This window comes from Papaver somniferum, unplaced genomic scaffold (genome assembly GCF_003573695.1).
Source record: "Papaver somniferum cultivar HN1 unplaced genomic scaffold, ASM357369v1 unplaced-scaffold_35, whole genome shotgun sequence".
NCBI classification, from domain to species: Eukaryota; Viridiplantae; Streptophyta; class Magnoliopsida; order Ranunculales; family Papaveraceae; genus Papaver; species Papaver somniferum.
In genome coordinates, this window is record NW_020645971.1 from 2,987,172 (window position 1) to 3,001,788 (window position 14,617).

The following is a 14,617-nucleotide window of genomic DNA, read 5'->3' on the forward strand; positions in this document are numbered from 1 at the left end:
ATGAGGCTTTTTACTCGCAAGGGTATTAAGGCTTTTCATATTTGTGCAACAATCCTGAAGAGACAATAATACTAGAGAAAAAGATAAGACGAGATCAATGGGTCATTACATGAAAGTGTGAAGACGTCCTGCGATTTCGTCGTAAGACGACAATGTCATGGGGCTTTATTTTCGCAAGAATATTTAGGCATGTCGTATTGTCGCAACAATCCTGAAGAGGCAATAATACAAAAGAAAAATTTAAGGCAAGATCAATGTTTTTTGCATGAAAGTGCAAAGACGTCCTGCGATTTTGTCGCAATGACAAGAGGTGGCAAAATAAGACCTTTAACTAGGAAGGCAAAATAAGACCACATAAGAAAATGAGTAAGCAAGTAAGCTTGCGAGAATGATTATATGTAACCAAACAAGCTTGCGAATATGTGCATGGAAATGAAACTGAGGCAGTGAAAATGCCGCAGACTTGATATTATGATCATACTGTTATGAGATACTAATAGTGCAGGAAAAAGGAAAGATGAAACACAAGTAAGAACTTGTGAGGAACAATAACTACACGAAGAGGAATGCATACACTAAATAAAAAGCCAGAGAAATGGATAATGGAGGCAATTTAAAGCTACATCAATTTTAGCGTGCAAAATCAGCTAAGTAACACAAACATTAACTATACATTGCAATAGATAAGCATTCTCATGATACAAGCATCATGCTCGCATCATAAAAGCATTGCACAAGCATTTCATGGCATAAACATGGCATACACATTTCATAACATAATCATCACAAAAGCATTAGATTCGCAGAATTGTTCAGAATTTCGCAGAATTGTTCAGAATTTCGCAGGACTGTTCAGAATTTCGCATAATGATTCAGAATTTCGCAGAATGATTCAAAATTTCGTCAAATGTGTCAGAATTTTGCAGAATGTGATTATTCCGAACGATATGATTATTTCGCTCAATTATTTCACACAATTATAAGCAACTTGAAGAGATTATACTATCGCATGATCACAACACATGAGACAGAGGCAAGATAAGAATGAGGAAACAATTCACACATTCAACATTTTCTCAAGGATTCTACCTTCATAGATAAAGAACAGAGGCAACTATGGATTACCAAGAAAACATTTTATGTTCTTTATCTCCTTGGCAAGAATCATTTCCAAAGTGGATGTACAACAACAAGAATCCTCACCAAAAATGAGGTAATAATTTCGCATAATAAAAATAGAGGCAATACTTATTATTCAAGGACAGATACTTCTTATTTACTTCTCAGAGTTCTTCTTATATTTCGAGGATTGAGTACTTCTTATACTTCTTCAAGGATACTTCATACTTCGCATACTTCAAGAGATGATACTTCTTATTTACTTCGCAACGCTCCGGAACTTCACAAAAGAATAGAGGCAAGTACGTACTTTTCAAGTCAAATATTCTTTCGCTCGTTCCTCCAACAACTACTACTACAAAGTGGATTTTTCCTTAAAGATCGCTCTTCAAGCAATATTAAAGGAAAAAGAGGCAAGATGTAGGATCCAAATATCGCACAACGGTAAGAGTTTGCGAAATTATAGATAGAGCTTGCGAAGTTATAGAGAGAGTTTGCGAGAAGGTAGCGAAGCTTGTGAGAATGTAGTTTGGGCGCGAGATAATATGAGCTGTCATCCACTATGTAAACACCTATATAAAGGGACAGTCAGAGAGAGAGAAGACAAGTTTAGAATTTGTATTATTATTATTTCCTTCTTCTTCCTCTACCATCTTAGAGATCCAAATACTCATTAATGGAGTTTCCATGTAATCAAGATTTAATTACAAACAATCATAGTGAAGATCCCTAACCCCATGGATGTAGATCAAATTGATCGAACCACGTAAATATTTTGTCTTATTTTCTATTTTCATTATCTTTATCTTTATTTTCATATCAAATAAGTTTAGATCTAGAAATTATAGTCATGATAATACAAGGGGTGTGTTGTGGGATTTCCTGCAACTACAAAGACAAGGAAGCAATAGGGTAATATACTAATATGAGTTTGTAAAGATGTAACTTTTAAATGCAATGTCTATGCCTATCATACTTTTTATCTGATGCGTTTTCAGATGTGTGCAGAAGCTATCTTGTGAAAAATCATTGTGTTATTTATTGTTTAGTTTGAGTTTGTTACCATATAGTGGATTCTATATCATCCTTTTCTATTTGTGTAGCTTATCATATAGTTTATATTAAAGTAGTGGTGTGTTGACAAATATGTGTGCTGATGAAAAACGCAAAATTGTGTGTTCTCAGAATGTCTGAAAGTCAAATACCATCCAATAGAGTTGGAATTTCAAGCAGTCAACCCAACTCCGAGCAACCAGAACAAGAAGATCAAAGTGTTGCTTCAACAATTGCTTCAATATCACCTTCTTCGAGTAATAAGAGATCATTAGCAGAAGCAGCAGATGAAAATTATCCACTTGTTATTGCTTTATTGAAGAAATTGCGAACAACAAGGTCACCGTCATGGGTTGAATTCACTAAGAAAATCATTGTAGATCCTGATAAATAAAATCTGGGTAAGGAAGTGGTTGTCCTTATGAGTGAATGTCATCATTGTCAAAAGTTGGTACCTGCTTGTAGTGAACAAGGAACTACCCGCTTGGCTCAACATCTAAGAATCTGCCCCAAGAAGCCTGAAAACAAGCCATGCCAGATGAAGATTACCACTGCAGTTAAGAAAGCAGGTACTAACCAAGTGAAATTACTTAATTACAAGTATGATCCTATAGTTACTAGGAACTGACTTGCTAAAATGATTTCTAAACATGATTACCCACTTAACATGGTTGAGCATTTCTATTTTGGAGAGTTTGTTAAGTCTTTGAACCCTGCTGCGAGAATGCCATGTAGGAATACAAGTAAAGATGATGTGTTGAGGTGTTATGATGAAATGAAAGATGAATTTCAATTACAATTAGAGAAGTTGACTTCCAAATGTAGTCTCACAACTGATATGTGGACTGCCAAACACGCTAAAGATGGTTATTGTTGTGTTACATGCCATTTTATAGATGATGAGTGGAATTTGATTTCCAAAACCTTAGCTTACATTGTAGTCCCATCACCGCATACAAGAGATGTTCTCTCAGATTTTATCAAAGATTGCACATTGGAATGGAACATTGATAGGAAATTTTTTGCTTTGATTGCTGATAATGCTCCAGCTAATGGGGTTATGATGAGAAATCTTATTAAGTGGTTAGATGGTAAGAATTGTTTGTTTCTTCAAGGAAAATTGTTTCACATGAGGTGTAGCAACCACATACTGCATTTGATTGTATTGTATGGCATTGAAGTAGCTGCTGAGTTTATAGAGGGTATTAGAGATTGTGTTAAGTATGTAAAGGGTTTACAATCTAGGAAAGAGAAGTTTCAAACAACATTGACACAATGTAGATTTTCTGGAGGAGTTAGTTTAGATGTGGACACAAGGTGGAACTCCACTTTTACGATGCTTAATAATGCAATTAAACTGCGAGAAGGTTTTGAAAGACTTAGTGATTTCGATTCTGACTTCGATATTCTTCCATCAAGTGAAAAGTGGGAACAAGGAATAGAAATTTGTAATTGTTTGGAGGTTTTTATTGATATTTCAACTGAGTTTGCAGGGATTAAGTATCCAACTGCAAATCTTTATTATAATGGGGTATATAAAATTAACCAAAGCATTAAAAGTTGGGAAGATAATACTTTTGAGTATGTCAGAGAAATGGGGTTGAAAATGAGACAAAATTTTAACGCATACTGGAGTGAATGTAATTTGATTATGAGCATTGGAGTGGTTTTAGATCCAAGGTACAAGGCAAGATGTGTAAGGTTCACATATAAGATAATTTTTGGGGATAGTGAACTTGCAGCAGTTGAGTATGAGAAATTCAGAACATACTTGATCAAAATTTTCAACGCATATGAATCTCAAAACAACACTTCAGCTCCTGCTTTTTTTAGCAACTCTGTCTCTCGCAAGGATGTAAGAGGCCCAGGTACAAGTAACCCAGATTTTGCTACTTTTTTGTTGGAAAATGATGAATATGATGTTCATAAATCTGAGTTAAAGACATACTTAGAAGAACCAATTCTTCCAACTGTGTCACCCCAAGATGAATAAAATTTTGATATATTGAGTTGGTGTAAGATAAGTGCCGCTAATTACCCAATTCTATCAAAGATAGCAAGGGATGTGTTGGCTGTTCCGGTGACCAGTGTAGCATCAGAGTCCATGTTCAGCGATGGTGGAAGGGTTCTAACTACACACAAAACTTCATTAAGTCCAGAATTAGTCCAAGCATTGCTATGCTTAAGTGATTGGCTGCCATACTTCTTTGATGCAGGTAAATATTCTTTTCCTTTGCTTAGTTCTTTGTTAAAAATTGAGACTAGATATCAATTTTTTGAGTCAAATCCTATGCATTTTGCTTGTTTACACTCTTCATAGTAGTGCTATATCAGGTGATTCAATTCCTTGTAGTAGAGAATGACCTTAAGGTTCCCATGACTTGGGATTTGTTGTTGCAGAACCCCAAATGTGAAAGCTTGAAAATCTGAACCCCCTAGAATTGACCCTTGGGTAGATTAGAAAGGCATGTACAGTTCATTTTTAACTGGCTAGACCAAATATTGGGGGTAACAAGCATTTTATCAGGCTCGGCAGCTGCATTTGTCTTCTGTGAAACATTGAAAGACATTTTGTAGCAATGTTTTCTCTCATCTGCAACTTTATTATTAAATTTCTGCTCACCTTGTGTTGCACTGTTGCTTATAGTGGTGAAAGCTTTGAGAAACTGAAATGTTGGATGTCAGAATTTTCTTATCAAGTGATTCTTTGTGATTTGTGAATGCAGAAATGGAAATCGTGGACTGAAGTGAAGTTGATGCAATGATATAACATGTCAGGCAGCCAAGCAAGATCACACTAAGTTACACTACTCACTAGCGTGTTGACATTGTTAGCCTCTGTGACTGTTAGACATTGTTTTTTTTCTTTTTTGGCTTTGTTGTAGCCTGTTGTGTACTTTCTTTTGCATTGACTAGACTGGGAGTAAACTCTTTAACTCTAAACATTGTGCTTGTATGGGTTTGTACTTTTCATTGAACATTTTGAACTTGAAAAGACAAAGAGTCTGTTTGTTTCAAGCTTTTAGTTTTTTTCCTAGTTATCGGATTTTAACGGATAAAAATCCGATAGCTTAACCTTAACCTTATCGAATTGTATTTTTGATATCCACCGGATGTTATCGGATATCCGATAATCCTTAACCTTAACCTTATCGAAACTTCCAATATCCGCCGGATATCTATCCGTTGCCAGCCCTACATATCGAGGACCCGATGATGCATAATCATCGTGCATCTTGACGGAACGGCCTTTACGGACCAGACCATTACCATTATTGCTAGGCTACGACCTTACAAACGAGTTTGACTTAAGTTGTGGTCCCTTCGAGGATGAATTACGGTCTTTGCTTGATCCCTTTGGAGTAGGGAAGGGTACGTAGGCATCCGCAATGAGTTGCAGCATTGCCGGTCCAGCACGTTGGCCCTCATATCATCTAAGCTCGGTAGATCGATGCAAGAGATGATTGCGGCCAATCTTGATGAGGCTTAGTTGCATGCCATACAGTGGATCCTCATACTTCCTATCAATCTACATTGAGTTGGTAAGGGCAGTAGGGAAATGGCAATATGATTAGAGTGGCCTATGCCTAAGTCCAAGGCTTATGCCTAGACAAGACTCGACAATATGACGTTTGGTCAGCTAGATAGGAAATTCAGTGATGAATTCCCTATGTTGAGGCAAAGCCAGTAATGCATGCAATATGCATTAGTCTTGGCCCTATGGCCTTACACCCTTTAGCGGATAAGGGTGAGTTTGGAACAGTGTGGAAGCTAAGTTCGCTGCATCATGCTCCACGAGCATGCTTGCAAAGGCGAATGAACATGCATTTGCCTAGATTTAAGGCCCAGATCGTAGCATTATCATGGCGCATCGGAGAAGTTATGGCCTGCGCGCCTGGCGTAATTTTCCGGTTGGTCACACCTACGGTCTTAGGAATCTCAAAATTGATCCTCGGCATGTCAAATTTAAACCTTGGCATGGAAAATTTAATCATGGGAATAGTCATGAAAGTACAAGCTTACGGTATTGGGTATCTCAAAATTGATCATAGGCATGTCAAATTTAAACTTGGACATATCAAATTGAATGTTGGGCATGGGCATGAAAGCACAACCCTATGGTCTTGGGTATCTCAAAATTGATCCTAGGCATGTCAAATTTAAACTTGGGCATGTCAAATTGAATCTTGGGCATGGGCATAAAAGCACAACCCTACGGTCTTGAGCATCTCAAAAATGATCCTATTTTTTTTGCTAAGTACAAAAGTTTATTAAAGGAAAAAACATAAAGAATTACAAACTGGGGCTCAAAAGCCCTCAACCCCCATAAGCCAAAGGGGAAAAATAAATAACATCAGAACAAGCCCCAAAAGTCTCGAAGATAAATAACTAAAGAAATAAACATCGCTTCAAAGAAAAGAAAAAGAAGAAGCTATCTACGACCACCTCCTCTCAATCTTCTTTTACTCGTATTCTTGGCAAAAATTGTACCCATAATGTTCGAATCCTCAAAATCTTCATAAACCCCCGCATCATCTTCATCAGAAGAGAGAATACCAGGTATAAGCTTAATCGTAGGTTGAGCTTGGTTTTCACTAAATTGAGTAGGTCTACGAGACCTATCCTTTTGAACTTTGAGACCCAAACTGCTAATTCCCGGAGTAGCATCATCCAAGATATTCCCCTCCAAATTTGTCCTACCTTCCAAAATTGCTTTACCTAGAAGAGATACCTCCCGTTGTGAGGTCATGGCATCCAATCTTGCACGGAAGGCGAGATTCTCTTTTCTTCCATCATTTTCACGTTTTATTCCTGTAAAATATTAGTTTCATTTGAATAGAAAACATTAATTTCCAAAACGTCATTGGGCTGTATTTCTTTTTTTTGCCGGTCTGGACTCATTATCCTTACAGCCACTCTTCATATCTTCCGTGGGCTTAGGCCCAGAACTTGTCGCACAACCATAATCTTCCCTTTTTGCCGGAATGGATTATCTATACGTCCAGAATCTTCTTCCTCCAACTGTAATGATGAATTTCATGTTTAGTCCATAAAACCCGACCCGGGTTAGTCTGTAGTCCACCCAGAAAAAACATTTAATAGGAGGTCCAAAAAAGTTCTGGTCTTTGCAAAAAGACCCGAGTACCCTTTTTATTATACATGTGAATACTAAAGAACCAACCTTTCTCTGCAATTCTTCCATTAAACAAATTTTCCCTGTTACTTCCTCTCATTTTTTTACTACCTCATCGTATTCAAGTGATCTTCTTAATCGGTCATCAACAAATGAAAGAAAAATCAACGATAAAACCCTAGATTTGATGAAATCATTACAAAAATCCGTTGAAACCATCACAAAATCAACTGAAAGAAATCAGATCTAAATGAAAATTCGTATAAGATTGACATAGTTGTTCTGATGGAGATTCATTTTGGATCTGATTTTATGATTCGTTTTCTTGTTACTCATAACTGTTTAATACTGGATTATTGTGTTTTGGCTCATATATGTCTAATACTTGTTGTAGTTAATGAGGATTATTTGATGATGCAGTTGAAGTCTCTACCAGATTCAATTGGATGTTGCTTCTCTTTGGAAGAATTACAAGTAAATGGTTCAAAACAAATCCTTCTCTGCTTCTTCAGTTTTAAGTCATTCATTTTTCATTTCTATTTTTCTGTCTTGAGTACATATCAATATGTACTGCATACAAATCCCTAGAAGAAAAACTGCTGATTACAGAAGTAATTACAGAAAAATAACAATTACAGGAGTAATTACATAAAAATATGTAGTGGTCAATAAGTAGCATATTAACATATTGAAACTACATATTGACATGTGAAAAACCTGTTAATATAGGTATGTAGTATGTGAAAACCTCCATCTCAATATGTAGTGTTACTTACTATTTTGTGGTATTTTGTGTGTAAAACTTATCAGTATGTAGTGATCCATAAGTAGTCTATTAACACATTGAAACTACATATTGACATGTGAAAACCTATCAATATGGATATGTAGTATGTGAAAACCTTATTTACCCTGTCAATATGTAGTGTTACTTACTATCAATATGTAGTGGATACTTACATATTAATTGTGTCAATATGTATAACAACAAAAACCAAAGGAAAAACAACAGCAGCTACTTCACCAAAAGCAAAAGGAAGAGAACTGTAGTTTCTCAAACCTACAATATGTAGTTAGAAAATTTGAGGGCATCAAGCATGAAAGACAGGAGGATCATCTTATCAATTTGAAGCGTCTGATACCCAATACATATTGAATATGTACTGAAGTTTCGCTAAGTAAATATCGATATGTAATGGGTTATCACCGTCACATATCAATACGTACTAAAGACTGCTAAATTATATTTTTGGCAGAGTTTTCTTTTGCGTGCCAGGATTTTACACTACAGAAAGATATGTACTGCCAGTAGATAAGGATTTATACTTTTTCATTATTTTTATATTAGGTTAATGCATATGATTAGTATGTAGCAGTATTATAAGTATTGAAGCAAATTGGTATTTTTTACATACCTTTTTTGTAATAAAAAAGTTCTGAGTAAAAGTTGCGGCTTTCTATGAAGTTGATTTCTTCCAAAATTATAGTATTCGTTCTAATATGTGTAATGTGTTTATTTTTATTATTGTTGATTATTCATACAAAATTTCTTATATGATCTACCCTACATATCAGTACAAATCACTTCTGATTTCATTTTATAAAGAAACAATAATATCAATATGTATATTTGGATAGTTTGATTAGTGTAGTGTGTATGATCTAACAGTACATATTAACATGTATTATGTGGAGAAAAAAAAGCCTAGTTTATGGTTGATATGTACTGTTGAAAGTACTTTGTTCTTGACTAGTTCATGTTATATCTAATAGATACGGCTACTTTGTTCTTGGAGTTGAAATCTTCAATACATATTGATATGATGCATATCATTATGTAGATTGTTGTCGAAGAGGTTACATATGTAGTATTGAAAAGTACATATTCATCGATATATATCGTCGTGTACCTGTTAAATGTGTTCTTGTTATTTTGTTTTCTTTGCATATTTTCCTGGCAGTACATATGAAAAGAGATATGTACTGAGTTCCGAAAGGACATTGAGTATTCTGAATATGATGTAATGTGCACTACATATTTTTCAGTATATACTTTTGTTTTTGAAACTAATCCCAAGTACATATCAATACGTACATCTTGATACAATTTTTATGCTGGTTGTGATGCTTGAATGCCAACAGTGTGGTTGAATATTAGTTTAGTGATACTTGAGAACGTATCAAAACAAGAGTGCATATTGATATGTACTAGGTTGAAACAAATAGTACATATTTATAGAAGCAACAATAGATATTGTTTCAAAACAACAGTGCATGTCAATATGTTTTGTGTGAAAACCTAGTTTATATCTTACATACTTTTCAGTACATATTTTGTTGTTCGGATACAGTTCCTTGACATCTACTCTGAAAGGAAATAATGCAACTTATCAATATGTACTACCTTGCAAAAGAAAAAAAATAAAAGTGTTCTTGTATTAACAGTTGATATCTACTCTTATATTACAATATACATCCATTTATACTGAAATAAATGACTTGTTTGTGCAGGTAATGTGAAGAATACGAAAAAGAATAAGAAAGCACCTGCAAAAGACCCTAGGAGAATATACATATCTAGTTTTAAGGGGTTGTATATTCTTGTGAATACGATTAAGAATGAAGACCAAAATTGACTGACGCGCAATTGCAAATGATAAGTAAGGCGTCTTATGGGAACTTATTCATAATTTTTTGGTATCAACACTACAAGACAAGAGTAGATATCTCCCTATACTGGAAAATTAGTTAACAATGGCCATTAGTATGTATAAATTTTGTTGTGAATACCTTATAGATATTGATATGTACTACCCGTATTTTGTTGTGTAATAAGAACAAATTGGTGCTTGAATTCCCATTATTTTGTTGTGTAATGAGAACAGCTTGGTGCTTGAATGCCCATAACAAATAAAGTGCAGTATGTCTTCATTCCATTTTTTTTTATTTGCAGTGTTGTATCGTTGTCTAATATTTTTAGTTATTTATAGTTTTGCAACAAACTAATCAGTATGAATACTTGGAAAAATGAAAGTATGAAGCCTTAAGTACAGGCAGTACGTATATGCATGTACTGTAAAACTTAACAGGATAAGAAAACCAGGACTGAAACTCAGAATTATATTAGTACATGAAGAGTTCGCAAAACAAAATTGAATGTGTTTCAATACTTCTTATAGTACAACATACTAGTCGTATGAACTTAATATAAGACACTAAGAAAAAAGTATGAAGCCTTAAATAATGGCAGTACATATCTTCCTGTAGTAACCTAGAGCCAAAAGAAATTTCTTCCAAAAACTATATAATTTAGCCAAGTTTAGTAAATATCGACATGTAGTGAGTTAAAAACCAGTACATATCCACATGTACTGAGTTAAACCATATTATACATATCGATATATACCGAGTATCAGATCCTTTTAATTTGATGAGATAATTCCTCCAGTCTGTCTCTCAACCTTAATGCTTGCAAGTCTGTTAACCTCAACTGCTAGTCTGCCACCATAGACAAAGGTATGGTTTGGGAGGATGGGAGGTAGTCAGCTAGCTATGATGGATGTATGGTTAATTTGTTCTTCTTCCAACTGCAACTAATTAGGCATTTCTAGGGATAAATGACGATTCTCATAGACAAAGTTCTTGTGCTTCTCCGTCCATTCGAGGTGACTCCAAAATCTTAAGGGGAGGGGTTCTATGGTTCCATTGCTCTATTTGATTCTCATCCACGTCAACAAATTCAGGGAAGTAAGACTGCAAAAGAAGCCACAAATGGTTAGAAAATAAACGGTCCACCCAAATGTAACCTCAATCAAACTAAAACCATGTGACACATCTAATAATACCTTTTCAGAAATTTTTTGACTGTCCTCCCAAATATGATCATATGCTTATATTTTTTATCTTGCCTATGTAATATTAAAAAAAGACTCAGAAAGATGGCCTCTCACATGTACATGAGTAGACATTGAGTTTTTCACTATCAAGTGAGACAATGAAAATAAGGAGCTTTGGTTTAAACTCAAGAGCCAACAATCCATATCGATACGTAGTGAGAAAAAAGCTAGCAAATATCACAGTACATATACACATGTACTGAAGAAAACTAGTTTGCTTTTATTTTTGTTATACAACCAATACCAGTAAATGAGTAACCAGTAGGATCTTGAAAGATACTATTCATTTAACTAAATTTCTTGCTTACGAGGGGGCGCTGCCCCCTCGACCCCCGTTAACAGGTTTTAATTATTTACTGGGTAAAATCCTAGTTTATGCTTGTATATGCACAACAATATGACATAGTTATTTCTATGTCCAGAGAATGGTGTGAGGCTTACTTGCCGAAAATGAATCCCGCATTTTCTTCAATGAAAGCACATTCATCTGTAACTGGTTTAGTAATAGCCTGCAAGTAATAATACATTAATCAGTTATAGAAAAAAGAAAACAACATCCTTTAAGAACTCAACCAACAATTTTGGACATAATTTGTATAATCACGTAGACATTAACTTCAAAGTGATGCTCTCATAACACCTGATAAACAAAATTTCATTAGGCATAGGTGGCATGAATATGTGAGCTCTAATCATAAGAAAAAGAACACCAACTAACCTTATTGGGAGGAAAAAATGTACTGCGAAATCAACACATGGAAATATGTATTGCGAAAATTAGTACATGGAAATATGTATTGCGGAAATATCCTAAGGTACATATTAATATGTAGTGCTAAAAAGCCTAGTTCATGGTTGATATATACTTTTTAAAAACCCTTGTATTATATGATCCTACCTAAAATACATATCAGTATGTAGTACGAACATGTCTAATAGCTATTAGCTGGGCTATAATAACTAACTTTGAAGTATTTGTCAATGTAATAAAAGAGCTCCCCCCAATACAAGCAAATATGTATTGTGAAACACTATAGACAAACATGTACTGTGAAATCACTACATGCATATGTGTACTGTGAAATCATTGCATACAAATATGTACTGCAAAATCGCTACAGATAAGTACAAGATCTAAATGATATTCTTTCATATGTATACTCAGAACGCTACTGAACTATCATGCTTCCTATGGATGCTTTCTCAGAAGCAGTGATAACTAACTAGTTCTCAAAACCCCAAATTTCCAATTAACAAAAAAACACACATTTACCCAAACTGCACAAATCTCAATCACATACCATTAGTCTCAATTTTCTTACAAATTTCTCTCTAAATTTAATAATTTCAAAAAACAAACAAATTCCTAAATTTCCCATCCACCAAACACAAATCCCCATACTTTTTCAAATTTCACAAAAAACCATACTAAAGACAGTACATATTTATATGTACGGATCATAAAATCTAGAAAAATATTTGAAATTGTGATTTTCTATAAATCTAGAAAGAACGAAAATCATACATATAATCAAAATGATATGTTAACAAAAGAATAAGATGATCTAATCAACAGAGTAGCACGAGTTCAAAATCATATTCAAAAATCAACATAAAAATATTAAATACGAACAAAAATGGGATTAAATCATGCAATTGAACAGTGTACATCATAGAAAAATGATAACAATTACTAGATCTAGAAAGAAAACAATGAAAAAAAAAACAACCAAATCATGAAATCGAGCTGCTCATCATGATTTCATTTGAAAAAACAAACATAAATTCAAAAAGCATAACAAATATTAAGGAATGGAGAAGAGGTTTATAGAAATTACCTGGGGATTTAAGATCGAAAATCTAAAATTGAAGAAAACCAACTGAAGCAGAGAGAAAACTGGATCCGAGCTGTTGAAAAAAAAAAGGAAAAGAAGAACGAAATTACTTTCTTATCCTCTATTTTTGTATGTTCATTGCAGAAAAGGTTATTTTCGAAATATAAAAACTAGGCATCATTTTACTCACACGTGGGATGGACTAGGAGATAAAATTTCTGGTCCAAAAACATTTTTTTGGACCAGCGATTAAAAACATTTTATTACTGGACTAGTCATTAGACGGGTCTCTCATTCTAGGACTAACCAGTAATTCCTAGAACTGGTAACTAGAGTTTACGAGCTTCAAGAATTTTTTTAGCCTCTGTAGCCTTTATTTTTTTTACTTCCCAACTACCCAGAATATTTGCATCCACTTCGCCATCAGGTTCACTCAAATCCTCCAGATCCCTTTCCACGTGCTCAATATCTACGTTACTGGATTCATTATACAGACCCAACTCTTTTTCAAGAGTTGCAAATTTATTTTGGTGTACCACCGTTTCGGAACTGAATAATTCATCAACAAGAGGAGTAGGTTTTTTTTTTGCGCATTCTTATAGAGAAGAGAGAATACCAGGTATAAGCTTAATCGTAGGTTGAGCTTGGTTTTCACTAAATTGAGTAGGTCTACGAGACCTATCTTTTTGAACTTTGAGACCCAAACTGCTAATTCCCGGAGTAGCATCATCCAAGATATTCCCCTCCAAATCTGTCCTACCTTCCAACATTGCTTTACCTAGAAGAGATACCTCCCGTTGGGAGGTCATGGCATCCAATCTTGCACGGAAGGCAAGATTCTGTTTTCTTCCATCATTTTCACGTTTTCTTCCTGTAAAATATTAGTTTCATTTGAATAGGAAACATTAATTTCCAAAACGTCATTGGGCTGTATTTCTTTTTTTTTGCCGGTCTGGACTCATTATCCTTACAGCCACTCTTCATATCTTCCGTGGGCTTAGGCCCAGAGCTTGTCCCACAGCCAGAATCTTCTTTTTTTGCCGGAATGGATTTTATCAATACGGCCAGAATCTTCTTCCTCCAACTGTAATTGGAGTTTACGAGCTTCAAGAATTTTTTTAGCCTCTCTAGCTTTTATTTTTTCTTCCCAACTAGCCAGAATATCTGCATCCACTTCGCCATCAGGTTCACTCAACTCCTCCAGATCCCTTTCCACGTGCTCAATATCTACGTTACTGGATTCATTATACAGACCCAACTCTTTTTCAAGAGTTGCAAATTTATTTTGGTTTACCACCGTTTCAGAACTGAATAATTCATCAATAAGAGGAGTAGGGTTTTTTTTTTCTAGGTCAAAATGGTTTATTAAAGCAAAAAAACGTAATTACTAGAATTACAAAATGGGAGGCTCTAGGCCTCCCCACCCCCATAAATCAAAGGGGTAAAAAACTCTAAAAACTCATAAAATAAGCTCATAAACACTAAATAAAAAATAGCATAAAGAAGAGAACTAGAAAATTAGAAACATTTTCGTCCCTTATTTCCAACTCTAAAATTCTCAGCAATTATCTGACTCAAAT

General features: G+C 34.7%; 1 long non-coding RNA gene across 1 annotated transcript; it reads right to left on the reverse strand.

Annotated features, from left to right (window-relative positions):
- Positions 1-10,991: 10,991 nt before the first annotated feature.
- LOC113342219 lies at positions 10,992-13,158 on the reverse strand. Its single transcript, XR_003356517.1, has 3 exons — positions 13,041-13,158; positions 11,644-11,711; positions 10,992-11,059 (listed from the first exon to the last, which is right to left on the reverse strand). It is a non-coding gene; the product is annotated as an uncharacterized LOC113342219 (long non-coding RNA).
- Positions 13,159-14,617: the final 1,459 nt, after the last annotated feature.